The sequence below is a fragment of the Petaurus breviceps genome, unplaced genomic scaffold (genome assembly GCF_028583685.1).
Source record: "Petaurus breviceps papuanus isolate PSGF00001 unplaced genomic scaffold, PetGlider_PUasm1.0 176, whole genome shotgun sequence".
Classification (NCBI taxonomy): Eukaryota; Metazoa; Chordata; class Mammalia; order Diprotodontia; family Petauridae; genus Petaurus; species Petaurus breviceps.
In genome coordinates this window covers 1,195,556-1,212,750 of record NW_027185771.1, presented here as the reverse complement: position 1 = coordinate 1,212,750, position 17,195 = coordinate 1,195,556, and the positions used below count along the sequence as shown (strand labels likewise).

Below are 17,195 nucleotides of genomic sequence, written 5' to 3'. Positions count from 1 at the left end.
CTTCCCAGGCTCAATTCAAGTGCTGGTTCCTCCAGGCTTGGTTGATCAGGCTTGATTGATTTACCTTCCTCCCAATCAGTTGTTAGCACTTTTCCCAGCCTCAAAATCACCTTGTATTGATTCATCTGTTTCTCCTAGTAAAATGAAAGCTCACCTAGGGCAGTCTCTGTTTCCTTTTTGGCTTTGTATTTCCAGAGCTCAGTTTGGTGCCTGATATATAATAGACATTTCATAAATGTTTTTTGAATTGTTTCTTTGTTAAAAGATTTTTGCTTGCCCTAACTATGAGTCAAACAAATTTGGAAATCTTCACATAAGTTTCTATATGTCTCTCACCTTCCTTAGCCCAAAGAAACAGGCTGAGTATTATGAAATTTCAGTACTGAAAACCAGTTTACACATTGGAACTTACCTATTTTTTCTCTCTAGTAAATTTATCCCTTTTAATCTGCATATGAACCATCCCTGTCCTCAGGAAGTTTGTAATCTAGTAGTAGAAATAAAACGAGAAAGGTAAGGAAAGGAACTATAACACAAAATAGAGCCAGTTAAATATAAAAAAGTAAAAAAAAAAAAAAAAACAAAGTACCAGAGGAAGTCAAAGGTGGGAGAGGAAGATGGGGGGGAGGGAGAAGAAAGAGAGGAAAGAGAGAAAGGAGAGGTGGGGAGATGGAAGAGAGATGGAGAGAGAGAGGAAGGAGGAGGAGAGAGAGAGAAGAGAGAAGCAAAGGGAGGGAGGGAAGGGAAGAAGAGAGATGGAGAGAGAAGTAAGAGGGGGAAGAGAGAGAGAAAGCAAGGAGAGAGGGAAAGAGAGAATGAGACAGAGACAGAGAGATCAGTTCTAGCTAATGGGATCAGGCTTCATGGAAACAAAAAGACCAAGTTCCAGCCCTTTTTTCCCCCTTGAGTTGAATTACTTGCTTATATCCTGATAGAACTTATTATCAATATTTCCAGTTATTTGGATCAGACAGAACCTTCTGTGCTTCTTCTCTCTTTGACCTCAACCTTACTTTCAAGAAAAGAAGTAAACATTTCCTCGGTGGCTTTTTACAAAGGGTCAGCCATTCTCAGGTCTCTGTGATCCTGGCTAGAGGATACAAAGACTGGCAGGGCCGGTGGATGAGATTGTGTTGTTCTGTGTCTGTTCTTGGGTGAACACCTCTCAATTGGAGAGAAGAGGGGCAGTCCTTTACAGCCTTCACTATACTTTATTGGTAACACCTTCCCTCTGCAACTCCTAGGGGGCTGCAAATGGATTTAAAAGCTTCTCTTAAATATAACTGTAAAATCAGACGTGAGTGGGCAGCGACATCCACATAGGGAACCATCCTTTGAGAGGAGGTTGTTGCATATAAAGAAAACACCATTTCCTTAGGATCCTCCAGTCTTTTAGTTCTTTTGCTTTCTTTTTTTGCTAATCTTGAACATGTGTGTATGTATGTACATGTGTATGTGTGTGTATATATGTATCTTTTATGATCTATTTTAATCCCCCCCCTTTCTCATTACTTGGTCCCCAGTTTTACACTGCTTCCATCTGGCTTGTATTTTTATATTTGTAATTACCATAGAAGGATTTTCTTTGAGAAGGTTTGAGGATTGGGAGGACAAGAACTAAAGGGAATTTTAGCCAGAGCAAATCCAAAAACATCTTCTAACGCTAAGAGGTAGAGTCATGGCAAGACGGATGCCTCATCACAAGACATGTTGGACATGGGAAGACTTATAAGAACTAATGCAAAGTAAAGGGAAGAGAGACAGAGGAACAACATTCACTAAGATGACAATGACATAAATGCAAAGAATAATCACTACAAGTCAAAGGAAACTGGAGGTTGGAAGTTATTTAAAAAACCAAACAAACATGGCCCCAAACAAGAGATAAGAGAAGACATCTTCTCCACCCCTTCCCTTTGCAGAATTTCGTGTAGATCCAGTGCTGGGCCTGGAGTCAGGACGACCTGAGCTCAAATTTATCCTCAGTAACTTCCTAGCTCTGTGACCTTGGACAAGTCACTTAACCTCTATTTGTCCCAGTCTCCTCATCTGTAAAATGGGAATAATAACAGCACGTACCTCACTGGTTGTGGTGAGGATTAAATGACATAACTAAAAGTGCCTAGCAGTAAGTGCAATATAAATGTTAGTTATTAGTATTATTTTTATTTAGAGTCTATGATTATACAACACTGTATACCATGACAGATTTTCTCAAAGTATTGATCAGTGTTACTGATTTTTTTCTCTTCTTTCCTTAAAAAAATCTTTGTTTATAAGCAATAACTCTCTAGAAGAGTAGAGAAGAGATGCGAAGGGAAATCTAGATGACTTAAAAATAATAGATATCAATAAAAATCTATAAAGAAAATGAGGGCAGACTAAAATATTGAGGATAGACCAGAACAAATTATTTCATATCTTCAGAGGGTGGAATAAGTGTGGGGAAGAAAAATCATCCAGGATTCCTTCTCTTTTGACACTTGGAGGACTTGAAACATTAACCTTCCTTGAGATGTGTTTGTGGGGAAGAAACAAAATCCAAACCAAGATTTCTTCAGTCCTGCTAAAAACTGAAAGGTGCTCAATAAATCCTATTTAAACTAAATAGAACCACAGCAAGAAGAGGTAAAAATTATCAGATACTCTTCTTCCCCACCGATCTTACAGGAAAAACAAAAGTCCCTAGAGATAGATAGCGTGATCATAAAATGAGTCCAGGTTCACTATCTTCTTTCTTAAAACAGCTCCCCTCCCCACTTGCTATCTCTGTTCATTTGGGGGGGATTTTACCTTCTTTTGTATCTTCAGTATAGTGCCTGACACAGAGTAGGTCTTTAATAAATGCTAATTGACTGACCAACTCACAAGGTAACTCCATTCATTTTTTTATCTGGTTGTCTTATTAAAAAGACCTTACATAGAATCATCATTGAACCCTACTGTAACTTCTGCCCATTGACCCTGGCTTTACCTTCTATTAAACAAAACGAGTCTTATACCACTTCTGCCAGATAGTCCTCTAAATATCTGAAGACAATGATCATGCCCCACAGCCCCCATTACTTCTACTAGGCAGCTCTGCTTTCTTCTGCCATTACTCACAGGACAAATTTCTAGACCCTTCATCATTCCAGATCCCTCCTGTAGATACCTTCCAGTTCACCAATATCTCTTAAAATGCAACATCCAGAAATTAACCTAATACTCTCTGTTGAGTGATATGATAGGACTCTCACTGCCCTTGATCTGGATACTGTCTTTCTATTAAAGCAACTTAAGGTTGTATCGTATTATTTTTTTAGTCACAACAATACACTGCTAACTCAAGTTAAGCTTGTGGTCCTATAAAAATTCCAGATCTTTCACATAGATTACTATGAAGGCATATTTCTTCCCTCTTGTCTTGTGCTATTGAATTTTTAAAACCTATTTTGAAGTTGTTAAGGATGACAACAGGTCATGGATAAAAGATCCAGCTCATTCTACAGATGAGGAACTGAGGCAAACAGGGTTGGGTGACTTGCCCATTAAGTGTCTGAGGCCAGATTTGAATTTAGGGAAGATAAGACCCTAGGTCCAGTGCTCTATGCACTGCGTCACCTTAACTGACCCAGGTCATTGAGAATAGGTGTGGACAAAAAATGCATCATCCTGTAGCCACAGCCTGGCAATAAGCCTTTCTGAACTTAATTAGACTGGTCTTTGGACATAGGTTTCATCTCTCAGCACAGGCTGAGTCTATTGCTAGGCCTACCCTTGAACCTTTTCAGCACATTATTACCAAGCAGAGTTTAAACCCCCCTGAAATCAAAGTAGGAATTCAGTGGAGGAAGCAAATAATATATACTTTCCAATATTGATTGATTGATTGAATCAACAATAATAATTTAGTAAATGTCTATTAAGTATCTTGAATGTGCAAAGCAGTGTGATCTTTCCCAGGTGGCTGCTCCCTTGGACTTCATAGTCTCTAAAAACTCATCATCTTCTAAGATATCAACTCTGAAACTCAGAGCTCAATACCCCTGTCTCAAGGGCCCTTCCCTCCCTCTGGTAAGAGAGAAGTGAGAGATGAACATATTGGGGCTTCTCCCAGATCCTCCCAAATTCGAGGGCAAACAGAGCATTCACTCCATGATTTCCTAGCTGCTTTTCTGGTCTTCATGATTTCCAGAAACTCATAATCCCACAACCCTGCAACTCACTTCCTCATATCATTGCCCACCTTGGCTACAGGGCATCATTATGCCTCCATCCCAGCTATCCTCTCCTCATTCCCCACCTTTCAGCTTCTTTTTGTAGAGCCTTCCCCCGTTAGATGGTAAGCTCCTTGAAGGAAGGGACTGTCATGTCTCTTTTTGTATTCCCAGTGTCTGACACATAGAAGGTATTTAAAACATTGTTTATTGACTCTGATGTTCTGACTCTTAATATCACTGAGTTATGTTTCTTCTCTCTTTAGTTCATAAAATCCAGAAATGCAATTTTATTATGATGTTTGAACCCTGAAAGGAGCTAGACAGTTCACAGAAAAAGAACCAAACCTAAATCTTCAAAATTATACTTATTTAGGCCCAATATTTTCTGTGAGAACCAGATGATTAGTGACCTTATCTAAATGAACTCCAGTGCCTTGGGAGAAGGCTTTTCTATTGACCATACACTCTCCAGCATGCAAAGCTAAACTGTTGTTTAATGAAAGTTTCAGAAATCAGAGAAGAGTTGAGGGAGAATGGCTTCTCAAAATTAGAAGCTTCCCTACCTTTCTGTGATGCAGCTTGTTTAATTCTCTATTATCTTTAGTCAGTTAGATAAGCCAAGTTTGTTCATCTGAGAAGCCAAACACTTTTTTTTAGTTAAAATGATGGCCTACAACCCTTCTCCTTTCTCCCACCACCCTACTTTCCCTGCTACAGGCTTTTGGGAAAATCATTTTCACATTATGTTTTTCTTTGTATTTAAGGAAAGAATATTTCCCAGAACAAGTTTTAACAAAACAGAACATTGAGAGTAAGGTGTTAGATAAGAGAAAATTATGTGGTTACATTTCTTTTGAGAATCAAATCAACGTCCCTGTTTATCTATTCACGTTTGCAGTACCTCACCCCATAGATTCTGGGTAAGAGAAGTGAATTAGGTAACACAAGGAACAAATACCAAAGCTTATGAAATATCTGTTCCCTCAGTTTGAAGAGAAACTTAATGGTTGGCCATCAGAGTCACATCAGAATGAATCTCAGTCTGAAGAGATGACTTTGCAGAAGCTAGAGAATTCTTAGACCTTGGAAAGAAGACGATTCTCTATATCCAGACCTATCCTCTGAGGGTTCCTTCACTGTCACTCTTTCATGCCCATGTTCTCTTGGGCTTGCTATTATTGGTTGAGTCCCTGGTTCCAATATATCCCTGAATTCCCAACCCCACCAGCACATTTCAAGCATCTAAATATAGGTTGCCCCAGACAATTAGGAGAGAGCTCCTGTTTTCTAAAGATATTCAGTATTTGGAAAGCCCAGATTACAAATGAGTTGTCAGGTTATATGGTGTTTGGCCACAGATAGCATGATTGGCAGGGACTGCTGTGTTCACAGATACATTATTTAAATGTGTTGAGATATGAGATCTTCTGGACTAATTACTTCGAAGGCTATATTAATCACAAGACACTTTAATACCCAATCAATACATGCATTTGTCAATGACCTTGTGAATCACCTCCACTTTAAAACAGCCATGTGGCAAAAGATGTCCTGAGGATGGGATAGTGATGTGCCCAATGGACCCTTCCCTACTGCATAGTATCATCTCTTTTTGTAAAACCTTAATCCAGCTTTTCAGATGTCAAATAAGAAATATAAAGTCAAAAGCAGGGATGGGACTAGGTCAAGTTTATGATTCAATCTTATGTGAACTGTCTACCTTTTACTCTGGGCTTTCTGGGAGGAATTAGGGAATGGCCATGCTGGCAAGTGGATTACATTGCCTTGGGAAGCTAGGAATATGAGTCTTGGCACCAAGATCCTGGTTTGAGGTTACTTAGGAGAAAGTCTGTGTCTTCAAACTTACCTCATTGCACCCATAACCAGCCTGGTCCCAGATCTCCATTAACCCCTGCCTTGGCCATCATGAAGAACCAGAGATTGGACCCCTACAACTCCCCGCTTTCTGCCACTTTCTCAGGGATTACCAATCAATTCAACATAACATTTTCTATTCTGAAGGGTAAGATAATATATTGCTCTATGATTCCATGCAAAATCCCCAAGGTTCTGACTTTTGGAGACTGTCTGCTCCCTTATACTCACCCATGTCATGTCTACTACCACTCTCTACGACCTCTCTCGTGCACCTTTGTTCTGCTGTTAACAAACTGACCTTTATTTCAGACTTGTATCCTTCCTCTCTAACATTGTTTCTATATATTTTGAATTTATTTAACTGTACCCATGTTATCTTTCCTTAGTGGAATGCAAGCTAATACAAAGACTGTTGTATTTTGTCTTTGCATTTATTCCCAGCACCTAGTACAGTCAGTCCTTGGCTCATGGTAAACAGTCACTTCGATGCTTACCGAACTGAATGAAATCACACAAAGTATCAGCTTGCCTCTTTCTTCAGTTTGAGGGCAATCAATGAAGATGGTTCAAACATTTCAGTCACACTCCTCCCTATGTACATTCCCAAGGAGCACTCATGAAATATTTAACAAAATAAATAAAAATACAATAGAATAGGAATGGTGTTAAATTGTGGTTTTCTAAGCTTCTATGCAGCCAGTCAAGTTCTTTCAGTGGTCTCTTTTACTTTTTTTTTAAAGCAATTGGGGTTAAGTAACTTCCTCAAGGTTACACGGCCAGTTATTTCTGGTTGTGGTACTAAGTATCAGAGCCCGGATTCGATCCTAGGTCATCCCGACTCTGGGGCCGGTGCTCTTACTCACTGAGCCACCTGGCCACCCCTAAGTGGTCTCTTTTTCTATCTGAGTTTGACACTACTGAATTAGTGTTCAGTTGGGCAAGAGAACCCTGTTGCACTTGAAGAATGTTGGGAATAGAAACAGAAATATTGGTTTTGAATCCTAGTTCTACCACCTGTGTGACCTCTGGCAAACTACTGAGCTCCTCTAGACCTCAGTTTCCACATCTGTAAAAGGGGGTTGGGTTAAATTGCCTCTAGATATATGATCCTATGAAATGATTGCCCTTGAACAAATTTTCCTGTTCTCAAGTAGGGAATGATTCATACACAATGAAATAGAGGACTCCCCACTATAACTGGATAACAAATCAAAGCTTTATTTTAAAAAATGCATAGGATCGGGGGGAAGGGGGAACAGTCTCAGCAACAACATAGCACTAAGAAAACTTTTGAGAGCTTTAGGGAGCTTTGAGTGAATGACCTTGTGAATTTTCCAGTTATAAAAATGGATAATTTTTAGCAATCATGACCTTAGACGTTGACTTTAGGCACTGGACTCTTTCCGCCAGAGCTTTCTACATACAATAGATATTCTAAGAGTTAAACTCTCCGTATACATCATGCCCATTTCTGGTTCAGCTAAGAAACATAAACTAATAAAATTTGGAGATGAATTGATTTCTTAGTTAAGTAAGTGTTGATAATGCAAACCTGGTAACTGTTGGTTACAAAACCCTCCCTCCTTCATCTTCATCTTTCCAATGGGGTAATGGATTTCTCTCTTTCCCTTCTGTTGTGCCTGGTGACATCTCCAGGGTCCATGTATGCCTTACAAGGACCAACACTAGCCAGACCAAGGATCTGTGGAGAGGAAGAGCCAGCTATCATAATTGGGCACATAAGCACTTAATAAATGTTTCCTTCTTTCTTTCATTCACTCATTTGAACCCAGTTTTCTGTCATTTTCTTTGCAGCGGGCTTGTGGCAAAGCCTTCAGCTCTCCTCCAATACATCAATTTTACCTGGTGAAATCTCCCTCTCTCCTGCCATCGCTGGACAATTGCATCTCTCTCCAAGACAGGGGCACTACCGACCTCTCCCCCAACATGGTTCCTGTCTTCTAGTCCTGGCTGTCATATCTGCAGCTCCTCAGCAGCTGAGAGGTGAGCCTGGCGATTTCCCTCTGGTCTCTGGGCCATTTTTCCTCGACTGCTTTTTTTTTAATTTTATTTTATTTGTGGTCCCTGTCATTCTGCCGGGGCAAAGGGGTAAAGAGATCTGACACTAAGTGCGGGAAAATGCTGTATCTGGAATCTATCTTCCAGACGGCAAAAGAATAAAAATTCATGGCAGGACAGCGGCTGCTGACACGCTCCCAAAGACATATTGCAGGTAGCATTATTTATTGTGGCAAGGAGTTCATAGAAGTGCTACCTCAAAGCACCCTGAGAGATCCTAAAAAGCCCATCTTCCATCAGGTAAGGCAGATTTATGATGGCGGCTGGTGGAGGGGGTCAGGCAGCTCAGCTCAGGAAGCAAACTCTTTGCCGAAAGCCTGGCTTCTCTCTAACATATTCAGTGTGGTTTGATTGGTTCAAAGGAGGACTTGAGCCTGTAATGTTGACCATAAAAATTGCAGTGACATGCTGCCTTAGATAAGAGGCCTAGGAGGGCGGGGGTGGGCCAAGAGAGCTATGGAAGCAGTAGCACAGGGGGCTGGAGCGAGCTCTCATGTTTTAGGTGAATGTGAGGGGAAAGGAGTGGGGGATGGGGCCAGGAGAGACTCATGTTCTCACAGGGAAAAGCTACACCCACCAGGCAGGACACACACAACAGAGACGTATAGGCAGACATGCATGTACTCAAACACGCAGTCAACCATGATGATAGAAAGTGTACGAACCCATCCAGATGCACAGAAATGCATCTGATGGTTCCTCGTTTCCAGAACCACACAAAAGGCCAAGACCTAACTCATCCTTTTTGACATGACAGTTGTCTAAAGCAGAGTTTCTTAACCTAGGATCCGTTAACTCTTTTTTATAATTTTTCTTAATATTTTGATGACCATAATTCAATCTAACTGGTTCCTTTTATAATGTTATATATTACACTCTATGCATTTAAAAAAGGGTCCCTAGGATTTCCCAAGCTGATAAAAGGGGGCCATGACACAAAAAGAGGTTAAGAATCCAAGGTCTTGAGTGGGGGCGAGGGGAGGGAGAGAGAGAAGGAGGTGCTTTCTCCATGACCCCTGCCGACTTGAGCAGGTGTTTAACAAGCACTTCATCAGCCCGATTTAAATGGTGTTATTCCCAGGGCTGCAGGGCTAACCAGCCTTATAAATGGGAGTCCCAGCTCCAGACAGATCTCCTCTCCCTTACAGCACAGAAGCCATGTTCCTTGTGTCGTTTCTCAAGTGACGATTCAACTGAGGACTGAACGTGGGTCCAGAGTCGACGTTAGCTAGGTCTAAACCAGCAGGGACATAGATGAAAGGCTGAGTGGAAGATGTCCCTGAAACCAGAATCCGAAACTGGTAACTGTCTAGAGAAGGTAGCTGGAATTCTCTTTTCTTTGATCTGGGGTATTGGGGAAGACCTGCATTGGGCCATCTGAGAACTGGATTACGACAGATGTGACTTAGGTTGCCTTTCTTTTTAAACCTAGATTTCTAAACCCAAATCAAGTTGTTCACGATGTAGCACAACGATTGCCTCTTGCTGGCTATTGGGTAGTGTCTGAGAAATGAATTTGGCCATCCAGTTCCAGTTTCTACTGATCAGCTCTCCACAGCATTCTTTTTTTTTCCTTTGCTGCCAAAGGAAATCAGTGGATTTCTGAGACAAGGCTGAGAAGTATAACTTGGTTTTCTCAGCTTTCTACATGAGAAATCAGTGAGAGGGAGCACAGGAGACTCCCTACAGCCAGAGGGCAAGACAGAGGTAATTATCAGGATCATTTAGTCAAATAAATCATATCCTTGCCTAAATTACCCAGATAGGACCCAAATTATCTTATAGACTCATGGAGAGGAAGGCTTTGGGTTTGAAGCATATAGATAATTGCCTTAGTCCTCCATGTTACTTTGTCCATAGAGACCAGGCCCAGAGGTACAGCAAAATTTTCACCCTATTTTGGCCACCTTTGTGAAGCTAGATCAAGGGACTTTAACCTGGGGTCTACAGATCCCCAAGATATCCATGAATGGATTTCAGGGAGTCTGTGAATTTTTTTTAAAAGTGATCATTATATTTCAATATAATTTATTTCCTTTATAATGCTGTACATTTTTATTTAATCCATCGAAAAACATTATTCTGAAGAGTCTATGCCACCAAAAGGTCATGATATAAGAAAGTCTAAGAACCCCTGAGCCAGAGAATGATGCCTTTTAGGCCTTTCATTCTCACTGGATTTAAACATCTTTCTCCAAATCCACCATGATGGAATTCAAGTGTTTGGAATATGCCTCTCTGTTTAAAATTCTGACCTCTAAGTAATGTAATGAGCACAGTATTGTCGAACAGACAAAAGTCTCAGCATCTTTTGGCGCCCTAGAGATATTTTTCCCAAAATGAACTGCTTTGTTCATTGCAGTTTACCAAATTTTCCCCCCTTTCCAAGCCCCACTCCACCCCATGGAGGGACTTCATGTTTTGTTAGTCTTCTCCACCAACCTCTTCCAGCCCAAAGATCATTAAAAATTCAGGCTCGCCAGAGTTCGGTATTGATAATCGCCTCCTGACCAAAACAGGCTCCTTTCCTCTCTCAGTTCCAGCCCTGCAGGCTTTGTGGGATCCCTTCCAGAGGTCCAGGACCCTTGACTGCGAAGAATCCAGGAGGCTGTTTACAGCCTCCAAGCTGCCACTGCTCAAATGGTCATCCTGCCCGTTGCCCTGAGCAGGCACTCCTTAGCGCACCACTGTTGACCCCCTGAGGTTGAATGCTTGACCTCATTAATACAAAAGGGGAGGAAGCTAAGTGAATGTTTTCACAGTCTCCTTTTTCTCCGGGCCAACTGGAGGTTATCAAGGCCAGAGGCTGCTCTCTGGCTTCATAAACCTGTTAGGGTATTCGGAGTCATGATTCTCTTATTCAACTCTCTGTGCTTTTCCTTGGGACGACTAATCCCTCAGCGTGACTGGTGGAAGCCGCAGTATTGATTTCTGTGTCTCTCTAAACCTCAGTTGTGTTCAACGCTTGTTAGACATCTGAAGGAATATCCAGTGGGCTCTGGGGGCAATTTGAGAGTGGAACTCAATAGGCTGCACTTGAGAGAAGTTTCTGTGAGGTTACTGGGCAAGCCAATAGAAAGGATTAAAAGAAAGAGGGAGAGACACATTCAAGCAGACTGACAGACAGAAACAGGGAGAGAGAGAGAAAGACAGGCAGAGACAGAGAAACAGAGGAAGCAAGGAAGGAAGAGAGGGAGGGAGGGAGAAAGAAAGAAAAAGAGAAAGAGAGAATGAGAAAGACAGAAGAAGAAAGAAAAAGGAAAAAAGAGACAAAGAAAGGAAGGAAGGAAAGAAGGAAAAAGAAAGAAAGAAAAAAGAAGGAAGGGAGAGAGAAAGAAAAAGAGAGAGAGGAAGAAAGAAATAGGATAAAAGACAAAGGAAAGAAGGAATTGAAAGAAAGAAAAAAGAAGGAAGGAGGGAAAGAAGGGAGAGAGAGAAAGAAAATGAGAGGAAGAAATAGGATAATAGAGACAAAGAAAGGAAGGAAGGAAAGAAGGAAAAGAAAGAAAGAAAAAGAAGGAAGAAAGGGAGGGAGGGAAAGAGGGAGAGAAAGAAAAAGAGAGAGGAAGAAAGAGAGAATGAGAAAGAGAGAGGAAGAAAGAGGATGGAAGGAAGGAAGGAAGGAAGGAAGGAAGGAAGGAAGGAAGGAAGGAAGGAAGGAAGGAAGGAAGGAAGAAAGGAAGAAAGGAAGGAAGGAAATCAGAAAACCAGAAAACCTCTTGTCTATAGAACTCCTGAAGTACCAGCATGGTACTTTTGTCTCGTTCTCCTATAGTTAATGAAAGAGCACCTCACTTTATTTGACTCCAAGGAATTGAAGGGTCCATTTACAGACATGCCAGCATGAACTGGGATGAGAAGAATGTGTTGGGAAGTGTGTAGACATGGGCATGTATAGGGAACATGTGTGGAAGACAACATGCATGTGTAGGCAGCAGCATTAAGTGTACCTGTGATGGCAACATTGCAAAGAGGCCATCCTCCATAGCCAAAGCTGATATCTACTCCTATATAAATTTAGGTCAGGGATAGTCTCACCTGCAGGAAATGTAAAAGCATAGGCAGATGGATAGAGATTATACCCTGCCCTTCAGAGCTTCAGAGACAACCTTATTTTTTAAATATTGTAATAAAAATATCCATTTCAATATCTCTCTCTGTCTCTGTCTGTCTCTGTCTTTGTCTCTCTCTCTGTCTCCCTCCCCCCCCCGTCTCTCCCTCTCTCTGAAAATGCAAAGTTTCTCTTCCATGGATTCAAATCAACAAAATCATAAATGCATTCAGGGAAAGAGATCATAGAGTTGGGCCTGGTATGGATCCTTAGGGATGATGCCAGAGGAGTTAAATAAATTGCTTAGAGTCAGACCTCTGTATCTAAGTCAGGATTTGAACCCTCCTTCCTGACTCCCAAGCAAGCTCTCTACCTATTCCACCAAACTTCTTCCCAGATCAAGTCCATAGAGAAGCCCCCATGGCCCCCATTATCCATCCAGCTCTGCTGAGCTGACTATGTTCCAATTCAGTCAGATCCTGGAGTTTCCTATACTTCCATTTTCCCACTTTCACTCTGGCATTTTTTATTCAAAAATGCATCCTGTTGGCTTCTTCAAATCTTTTCCAGTAAGATGAGTGCTCTCCATCACTTCTGTTGACATAATAAATCTCATCTTCACACAGATCCATGATAAATATTTCTTGAATGAATGAATGAATTTTAGGTCCCTTCCAGTTTTCTGGTGCTGCTTGCATTTTCTGCGCCCCCAAGTCTGAGGAATTGACCCAGTTCATCAAAGTTCCATTGGGCGATGACATTATAGGGAGACATAATGAGAAAGAAACAACTGGACATAGTGGGTAGAGAGACTCCCTTGGAGTTAGGAAGACCAAGGTTGCCTCTGACCGACATGACTGTGACCATGGGCAGATCACCTACTGCCTCAGGGTCACCAAGCAATTCTGGAAATTACAGACAGCTGCAGGTCTCCAATCTGGGTAAAGAGTTTCCTATGAAATCATAGATCAGTTAGCCTAAACTAGCATTTATTAAGCTCTTAGGGGGAAAAGGGAGAGAAGGGAAGGGAAAGACAACACGTAAACAATTCTGTACAAGTAAGTGATGTACAGGGTAAATTGGGAGCAGACTCAGAAGGAAGGCACTGGGATTAAGGACGACGGGGGAAAGGTTTCTTGGAGAAGATGGGATTTTAACTGAGACTTGAAGGGAGCCAAGGAAGAGGGAGATGGTGATAAAGAGAGAGGATGCTGGTGGGAAGTGAAGCATTATGTGTGAGGAGTAGCAAGGAGGCCAGTGGTTAGTCTTACTTTTGTGGTGGGTTGGAATTGGGGGAGGGGGGGCAATGGGGCAGGGAATCATAAGTCCAGACTTCCAGAAAAAAAAAAAAGGAAAATTGGTACTAGGTTCAAATCCTACTTCAGACAGTTACTAGTTTAGCTAAGCTACCGAAAACATGTCTGTCACATAACCTTTCAGAGGCTCTGTTCCCTCATCTGTAAAATGGGATAATGATGTTTTTTGTTTTGTTTTGTTTTGTTTTACGATCTCACTCAGAGGTTTCTGTAAGGACAGTTATTTTGAAAGCTTGAAAGTGCTTTAGGAATTTGAGCTGTAATCACAGCAGTGCACTCCAGGATTTCTGGTTTACTTTCTGCAAAGATTCATTGCTCTAAAACTCCCAGGCCACAGCCCTGCCCCACTCCAGGGTTAGTTGGTGGGGCACACTGAGAATGAGCCAGGCTGTTGATCGATGGAGTTCTGAGACAGTCCGTTTGATGTGACAACAATCCCATCCTGGAGCCACAGAGCCACCTGGAAATGCTGGCCATACCACCGCTGTCTCTTGGGCCTCGAGTCCATCACACCCTGTTCAAAGGGCCAGGCCTTGTTGTGGCCTGACTCCCAGGCCTGAAATGAGAAGTCACAGAGATTTCAGGAAGGCTTATTTTTTTAATTGCTTAATGGTACTTTTCTTTTTTAAGTCGTATGTTTTGCCTCCATGAAGCTGACTATAGGAAATTCTGTAGGGAATTGGCTTTTTCCTTCAACTGCTTTTCTCCCACATCGGTCTGGCCGTGGAGACTTGGAAAGCTGACAGAGAAGCAAATGTCATCACCCCTTTTCTCCGTGTGGATATCTCCTCCTCATCCTCCTTCTACCCTTACTAAAGAGGTTAGAAAAAGACCTATTGTCTTCAAAGCAAACAAAAGCATAGGCCCCTCTCTCTGGACCAGTATTCGGCCCACTTCCTGGGCAGGGATATTTTGTTGGCCTTCCTCTGCTGTCTATAACACGGCCTCTTGGTCTTCCTCATTATTACTGCCTTTCCCGATACTCTCCTCTGCCCCCTCATCAAGATTTATGTCACCACATTCATTAGGTGACACAATACTGTCAACAGAATCAGCAGCAGCAGCCGCCGCCTCATTATCTCTGCGGTTAACCCCTGCTTCCCCAACGTTGGTCCCTGTCAGAGATTTTAAATTCAAATTAAATTTTAATGCGGCAGCTTTGATGTTGGTGCTAGAACTGCCTAGTCAGGAAACGAATGGGGATGAAGATTCTATTATTGCCTCTCCTTTCCTTCTCCATCGCCCCTAGAAAGCACTTTTTCTCTGCAAGGATTGAAGTGTGGTGTTTTGATGCAGTGATCTGTTTCCTTTCTTGGTTGGGAGAGTATTAAGAAACATATATTTCACGTGTACAGATAATGCTAGATTGTCTAAGGAATACAGCTTTAGGACCCAGATGTTATATGTGACCCTGGGGGACAAGGGATTCTGGCCTGTAAAATAATAGTAATCATAATTTATACTTAGAGACGAAATTAGTCATTTTAAAGACTTTTTTTTTCTGCACAAGAGAAAATATGGACATCTTTTCTGGGTCTTAACCTGCGTGTAATTCTTCCCAAGGCCACAAAGATGATGATTGTGTATGGGACACACAAAACCACATATCATTTGGATATCTGTCCATTGAGAAATTGAAATTAGACTACCCCACCTAGATTATAATTTCTTTGAAGGCAGAGACAATGTCTTCTACCAAGTGTAACTATAAAACAGCGAAACTGTAATAAAACTGATTTTCACATGCAATTTCCAGGATCACTCATGACTTTATAAACATATCTTCTTGTCTACATTCCAGACAGATGGTGTCTGGTGCAGTGATGAGTATCTAGTAGGCACTCAATAAATACTAGAGTGAATGATTGACTGACTTAGATAAACATAGCCTTTCTTTGTCTATACACAGCTTTCATAGTGCTGGGTCCATTCTTTTCAAACACTTAGGCTTGAATTAGCCAACCAGCTTTCCCAAAACTGGACCCTTTAGAACAACCCCTTCAGCACCAAAAGTATCTCAACCTTCAAAAAGTCATTTAGTAGGGAGAATAACACTTTTCCTTAGCATAAAAGGTACAGAAACTAGTGAAATCTGGTTGATTTGTTTCCTGCAGGCTTACTCCAAAGCAGGAAGGTTGGAAATGAAAGGATTTGGCTTAACTCCATGCTTATCTGACTGTTTCTACCTATAAGAACTATGTAAATAGGGTCAAATGCACTTTATCAGTTTGCTCTAAATATTTATAACAAACCCAATGTGTGGCTGCACAGGGTCTCTACCCATCTGTGACTGGGAGAATAAATGGGTTTCTCCAAACCCACAGCTGCTTTTGACCCAAAAATCTATATTGTTCCATAGAGAAATGTAGAAATGGCTTCCCCATTCCCTGTGAAAATTCCCCAATTCTCATTAGCATTTGGATAGAACATCCGACATCCCTTACATTGCTGCCCAGAACAAAGTTGCCAAAAGAGAAACCCATATCCTGGAGCTGGAAATAGTTATTCTCAGGCAAGGATTAAAATTAATTCAATGATTATTTATTAAGCACCTACTATGTGCCAGACAAGTATTTATTAAACACCTACTGTGTGTTAGGTGCTAATGGGCATACAAAGACCAAAATGAAAATAGGTCTTCCCCTCAAGGAGCTTCTATTTTTCTGGTGAAGAAGAGGGTTTTCAATTTTTTAAGGGGAAGGAGAAGTAATGAGTGATTGGCTTTATTCTTTTGTGTAATGGGCTCAAAGGCATGTGGAACAAGGGAGCTGGGGGCAAAGAGGACATCAATAATGGTTCTGGTGGTTGGTAAATTTGTTATATTGTCTTGTACTATGAGGTTGACTTGAGTACACTAACTGAATGTAATTTTCTAATTGTGCTCATATATATTATATACACATTAGGGTCGCACTGCCTGTACGAGGGTATATTTTCAGAGTGATGCATAGAAATTCAGCTGTTTAGTGCTAATTTCCCTCGGAGTGTGTATGGCAGGCCCATTAAGGGTCTATCAGCTTTCCTTCCTGGACTTTATTTCTATAATGTTCATAATTCAGTTGTACCGGTGCACTTACACATTATCATACAAGGTCTTGGCTTGTAGTGATTTTTTTTAAATGAGAGAGTTTGGACATTTTTATGCTTTTTTCAGTTATGTCTCTTAAAATGAAATTTCATAAGCATTTAGCTGGTAATATGTACCAATTGTCTGTGTTATTTCCCAAACAGAATGTTCAAAGGTCAAGATACTAAGGTTTGGAAAAAATAATGGAGGAGATTGTAATAAAAGGGTCAGAATGGTGGTCCTCTGATAATAATACATGGACTGTGGATTAACTGCAGGAGTTTGCAGAAGGATTCCTAACACTGGGCAGGGTGGATACCCAGATGCCAGTTAGTTACGCAATGGAACAGGGGGTTTTCAGCATATATCCAGTGTCCATGTTAGTAGAGATCTCAGCTGGCCAGTACCTACCTAAGGCAATGAGAAAGGACAAAAAGCAAACAAAGAAACAGAAACTTCAGTATCCATCCCATTATGAATCCCCTGACCCAACCTTCTCTGTTGGACTCAGTGTCCCTTCTCCTCCCCCCCCCCCTTCCTGACAATTTACATACATTCTATGAACTGGAAATGGGATTGGTGAAAATCCCAAATGGGACTGG

The 17,195-nt window shown here is 41.3% G+C and overlaps 1 long non-coding RNA gene across 1 annotated transcript in view; it reads left to right on the top strand.

Moving 5' to 3' along the window:
- Positions 1-17,195, top strand: part of LOC138159258 (uncharacterized) — a 1,259,001-nt gene that overhangs the window by 1,103,928 nt on the left and 137,878 nt on the right. The window contains exon 9 of the long non-coding RNA XR_011167854.1: positions 7,896-8,084. This is a non-coding gene — a long non-coding RNA (uncharacterized lncRNA). The remainder of the gene's footprint in view (positions 1-7,895; positions 8,085-17,195) is intronic.